We start from the raw sequence: 6254 nt of genomic DNA on the forward strand, positions 1-6254 counted from the left end.
GCCCCAACTCCGCCCCTTCCCCAAAGTCCCCACCCCAACTCCACCCCCTCCCCTGAACGCTCCGCCCCCTGCTCCTCCCCCTCCCCTGCTTCCCGCGAATCAAATGTTCGCGGGAAGCCTGAAACAGGCAGGCAGCAGGTAAGCTGGGGCTGGGGCTGGGGGGGGCGCGAGGAGACACGGCCCAGTCCGGCCCCTCCGGCCGAGCGGCTCCCTCTGGCGGCCGGCCAAGAGGCTCTGGCCCCGGCGGCTCCGGCCCTGGGGCGCCGGCCGAGCACCCCCAGCCCCGGTTGCTCTGGCTCGGCTCGGGCCCCGGTTCCGGCCACCGGCCAGCGGCCGAGCACCCCTGGCCCCACCGGCCCCGGCCGAGCAGCTCCGGCCTGGCCCCGGCCCTGGCCGAGCAGCGCTGGCCGAGCACCCCCAGCCCTGGTCGCTCCGGCCCAGCTCGGCTCGGGCCCCGGTTCCGGCCAGCGGCCGAGCACCCCTGGCCCCACCGACCCCGGCCGAGCAGCTCCGGCCTGGCCCCGGCCCTGGCCGAGCAGCGCTGGCCGAGCACCCCCAGCCCTGGTCGCTCCGGCCCAGCTCGGCTCGGGCCCCGGTTCCGGCCAGCGGCCGAGCACCCCCGGCCCCACCGGTCCCAGCCGAGCGGCTCCGGCCCGGCCCCGGCCCCGGCCCCGGCCCCGGCCCCGGCCCTGGCCGAGCAGCGCCGGCCGGCAGCATCCCAGCTCGCAGCCGCCTCCTCCCGGGCTCCGGCTGCTGCTGCGCTGGGGAGAGTGGCGGGAGCCGGGAAAGTTGAACCCCGGGGAGGAGGCGGTCCCCTTACCATGCCTCCCTATTTTCCCGGACATGTTCGGCTTTTTGGAAATTCCTCCCGGATGGGGATTTGAGAACCAAAAAGCCAGACATGTCCGGGAAAATGTGGACGTATGGTAACCCTACCGTATAGCACCGCGGCAAGCTCGTCTGAGAGCCCTTGTGTGTGGCTGTTCAGCTCCACCTCCATCCCAGAGCAAGTTTCCCCCTTTGCTTCACAGATATTATGCAGCACACAACAGGCAGCTCTAACCATTAGGGTATTTTCTCACTGAGATCCAATCTGGTGAGTAAACACCACCAGCGTCCCTTCAATCTACCAATGGCAGGTACAACTGTCGTCCTGCCACTGCTCAGCCTGGAGCTGAATCTTCCCTTGGTGCTGTCGAGGTGTCGGGTGTACGGCTTCATGAGTCTGGGGGAGACTGGATCCCCTAGGATCACTGCTGGCATTTCACCATCACCAATGGGAATCCACCGGTTGAGACAGACGAGCCCTGGTGGCAGCTTTTGGAACAGGCCTGTGTTCTTACAGATGCCAGCATCATGCACCTTCCCTGACCAGCCCCCACTGATGTCAGCGAAGCGTCCCCGGTGATCCACGAGGGCGTGTGTAACCATGGAAAAGGTGCCCTTTCTGTTGATGTGCTGAAGCAAGGTGCTTGGGGGGTAAACTAGGGCTGTGTGCCATCTATTGCTCCACCGCAGTTCGGGAACCCCACTGCTGCAGCCATCCACTACGTCCTGCACATGGCCGAGAGTTCCACATAGCTGCAGGGCCAGCGTGCCTACCCTTGCCACTCCACCTCGAGGGAAAGCATGGACAACCCAGCTACAACTACACTGACCTGGGAGAGCCACAGTTGATATGTGTAGCTACAATGGACATCGATGTTCCTCCCTCTGTGTAGCAGGAGATGATCCAGGGCCCTGCACACTTTTGCATGACAATGGCCCCCGGAGTGGATTGTCCAACTCCAAAATAATTTCCCACTGTCTGGTAGCCATCTGGCATGGCAGTGCACGCACCACTCGCTTCTCCACTGTCAGTGCAGCTCTCAGTCTGGTGTCCCTGCGCTGGTGCCTGGGGCGAGCTCGGTGCACAGATCCAGGCACGTGGCCTTGCACAGCCGAACATTCTGCTGCAACTGTTCCTCAGCCCACCCCTGCGTTACGATGCGATCCCAGCAGTCCATGCTTGGTTCTCAGGCCCAGCAGCGGTGCTCCCTGCTTGCAGCTACTCCCTGACCACCACCAACCACCTCGCTACGTCCCACAGAAAACTGCCCACCACCAAGAAATCGCCGTTCCCCGCGGTGGCGCTTGTGGCTCTGCAGACACTGGTGGATCATGCCTCCTGCAGTGCTGTGCGGGCTCCGGGCCTCTGTCAGCCATGGCAGACAGCAAAATGTCCTGCGCGAGGTCATGGGAAATTGAAAATAGGGGCAAAATGTATGGGCTAGGGCTGATATTATGGGATGGAGAACATTGCATTATGGGAAGTTGACCCCTTGCTCCCCATCATCCTGCACAACCAATTTCTGTCCCAGCATGCATCCCCAAAGTGAACGGCGGCAGGTTGCACACTGGGGTACCCATGGTGCACTGCACTGTGCATCGACACAAGCATGCATGGTGAGTACGCGCAGCACCGACACAAGGACCCAAGTGTGCACACGCACAAGCGATATACTAACCGCAGCAGCTGTGTGCCGGCCGAACATGTCAGCAAACCCTTGTAGTGCAGACGTGGCCAGGGGAGGATGTTAAACAGTCTCTGCTAGGGCTAAGCAGGCCTGGCTACTGGACACTGCTTCTCTTAGCAATGCTGCTGGGCCCAAGACCGGATAGAACAAGAGAGGTCTGCAGCTGGGTTTGTGACCCACTCAGGTAAAATCCCTTGGGGAGCCAATTCTCCCCTTTCCCTGGGAGCCGCTGAGCTCAGGCTGGAGCTCCCGTCCAAGGCAGAGAACGCCAGCACGGCTCCCTGGGCTTCAGCTGGGGCGACCATGGCAGCTTAGTGCCGGAGTACACCAGTGGGTGCCAGCAGGATGCCAGGTGCCCCATGATGCAAACAAGCAGCTAGGCCTTAGACCAGGGCTAAGTGAGCAGGCTCAAACTAAAGTCAGGCCCAGGTACAAAGCAGAGGCCTGTGTGCAGGGTCACTGTCCGGTACATGAACTTGGCAAGAACAGAGCTGGCCTTCCAAAACCACTCCTAATCACATTCCAGAACACCCCGATACAGGGTTATGGGTAGCCAGTGGGTCTTAGCCGGGGGTATGTGTCCCCCTGGGGTACGCAGAGGTCTTCCATGGGGTACATCAACTCACCTAACGATTTGCCTAGTTTTACAACAGGCTACGTAAAAAGCACTAGTGAAGTCAGGACAAACTACAATGACTTGTTTGTACTGCTCTATGTACTATCCACTGGACTGTAAATACAATATTTATATTCCAATCATTTTATGTTATAATTAAATGGTAAAAATGAGCAAGTCAGCAATTGTTCAGTAGCAGTGTGGTGAGGGGTGCGGTGAAAGGGCAGTCGAAGGTGGCCCAGGGACACGCTGCCCCCTGCTCAGGGTGATGGATAGAGGTTTGGGCGCAGGGTGGTAACTAGCCACGTCAGAGGAGTGATACGTAACTTGTATCAGTGTATAAAGAGGGGTCATGGGGGAGGGTGTCCAGCCAAGGGGGGAACAGAAAGTCCCATCATTCACTGGGCTGTATCCATTGCAGCGGGCAGACACGTGTGTACCCGTCACCATTGAGCCAGGCACTAGGACTGAGCTTCACTGGCAATAAACCTGGTCGGGCATCTTCACTGCAGACCGGAGTCCGTGGTTTTCTTGGGCTGTACAGGCTAGCTGGCCAGAGTGAGTGCAGCATGCCCAGGGACCACACACAGCCAACACTGACACTGCAAGCGCCTGGACAGAGGGGGTGTCACGGAGTGTGGGGGGACACAAGGCCCTGACCCCCGGCTTCCTGCGATTCACCATGACTCTCAGCCAGCCAGTAAAGCAGAAGGTTTATTTAGACGACAGGAACACAGTCCAAGACAGGTCTTGCAGGTACAGACAACAGGACCTCCCCCAGTTAGGTGCATCTTGGGGTCCCAGGGGCACCACAGCCCCATTGGGGGGTCAGAGTCCCATCTGGGCTCCCCTCCATTAAATCAGCCAGCTCCTGACAACTCCAACTCCCTCCAGCATCTCTCCCCCAGCCTCCCCCGGCTCCTCCCCCAGCCTTTGTCCAGTTTCCTGGGCAGAGGTGTCACCTGGCCCCAGCCCCCACCTGGGTTCTCACATTACATGCTCAGGTATCTTCCCTCAAGGCCAGTCTCCCATCCCACAATGCAGACCGTCCTAGCCAACCTCCCCTGCAACCTTCCCAGGTCAATACTCCCCACTCAGCATTCAAAGACCACATTAAGAACAGTCCCAGTTCGTCACAGGGGGCTGCATCCCCCCGCACCCCGTCCCAGCCTCAGTGCCCGCATCCCCCCACACCCCCCCAGCCTCAGTGCCCGCATCCCCTCCCAGCCTCAGTGCCCACATCCCCCCGCACCCCCCCAGCCAGTGCCCACATCCTCACTGGGGTCGTGGTGCCCCAGCCTGGCCAAGCTCAGGAGTGGCCGAGGGCACAGGAGCAGTGGGCAGGCTATACTCAATGCCTGGTGAGAGCCCACGAGGCAGTGGCTGGCTGGGTGCTGGGACCCTGCACACCACCAGGGCGCCCGGGCCCCTCACCCCAGAGGAGTGCTCTGAGGGAGGGACACGAGCTCCAGGCAGTCTCCCTAGGGGGACAGCACCTGCTTGGGGGAGGCGTGAGGGGCAGGGCCATGTTGGGGGGGCAGTGCTGCTTTCTGGGCAGGCCAGGGAGGTGGGGAGGGGAGGCGACACAGAGCCAGGGACCATCCACACGGGGATGTCGCTGCTTCCTGCAGGCTGGGCCCTGGCAGGCAGGCAAGCTGGTGGGACGGGGGAAGGTGACTAGGCCAGAGTCCCCACACTGCCGGGGATTGCTGGGCCCTGCGGCAGAGCCTGACCCAGGTCAGCAACATGCCCGGGCTGCACCATGACAGGGAGGAGGGGGAGGTGTCCATCACTGCCCAGCTGGTAGGCTCAGCAAGTGCCCGCGCCCTGGGATTCATGCCAGGCCCGGCCTGACGCCAGAGCTCGCAGGAGCGGGGGGCTCGGGGCCCATCCAGACAGTGCCCACATTCTCCTTGCGGGATGGATGCTCCCCAGGGCACCTACTCAAGAGACCAGGGCATGGGGTGGGTGGCACAACTGGCCCAATGTCCCTCCCAGGACGGGCTGTGCCCAGCCCCAAATTCAGGGATGGTCAGGGGCTCGCTCAGCCCAAGTCAGCTAGGGACTGGAGGTGAACAAGTCCTCGGGTGCCATTAGCTTTACCCCAAATCCCAGCCCCCAGAGCTGTGTGAGGTGGCACCCACGTCCCTTGGGGCGGCACCACCAGCTACCTGGGCACCCAGCCTGGCAGGACACCACCTTGGCACAGCTGGGGCGAGGCCAGGAGCTCCGCAACAGGCCCCCCACAGCCGGATGGATCAGTCGAGCCCTCACAGGCCATAAACTCATTTATTCAATGTCCAGACACCTCCGAATCCAGCTCCTGCACCCCAGCCGGCCGGGGGCTCTGCCTGACACGCCAGCTGAGTGGGGAGCAAGTGCTTGGCCTGCTGGGTCCCGGACAGGCTGGGACTGATGGGCACTGGCCCTGCTGTGGGCAGAGCCCCCTGAACAGGTCACCTCCCCCCCAGCCCGCTCTCACCCCTGGGCAGGGTCAGTGACAGCATGGCAGGGGGCTCACGCAGGACTCTGCCCCCTCAGGGCCAGCACAGGGCCAGCCCCACCTCCTCCCCGGGAGCCCACCTGTCGGGGCCAGGACAGGGCCAGCCCCAGCCCCTCCCCGGGAGCCCGCCCCTCGGGGCCACGACAGGGCCAGCCCCACCCCCTCCCCACGGGCCCGCCCCTCGGGGCCACACAGACCTGCCCTCTCCACCCAGGCCCTGCCCCTCCCCCTCAGGGCCATATAGTCTCTCCACACTCGTGGCCATGGCAACAGACCCCACAGTGGTCACCAGAGGAGGAGGCAGGTCCTGCCCAAGAGCTGGCTGCAAGAGGGCAAATGTCCAAGCCCCATTGCCCCTGACAGACCCTGCACCAGGCAGTTTCCAGCCCCAAGCAAACCCAGGCTCACAGGCTGCCCCTTGTCAGGACACCTGGGTTCTCCTGGGTCCGGGGGCTGCCAGCCTCTTGCAGACACGTTTGGTCTTGGGAATGGATGTGGCATGCTGGAGCCCAGCCATGTCCCCACCAGCCCCTCTCTGGCATCTCTAGGGACCCTCCCAATCATCCCAACTACGGCACGCTGAGCCCTTCCCCGGCCCAGGTCCTTGGCACGTGGCCCG

Source organism: Emys orbicularis, chromosome 7 (assembly GCF_028017835.1).
Source record: "Emys orbicularis isolate rEmyOrb1 chromosome 7, rEmyOrb1.hap1, whole genome shotgun sequence".
NCBI lineage: Eukaryota > Metazoa > Chordata > Testudines > Emydidae > Emys > Emys orbicularis.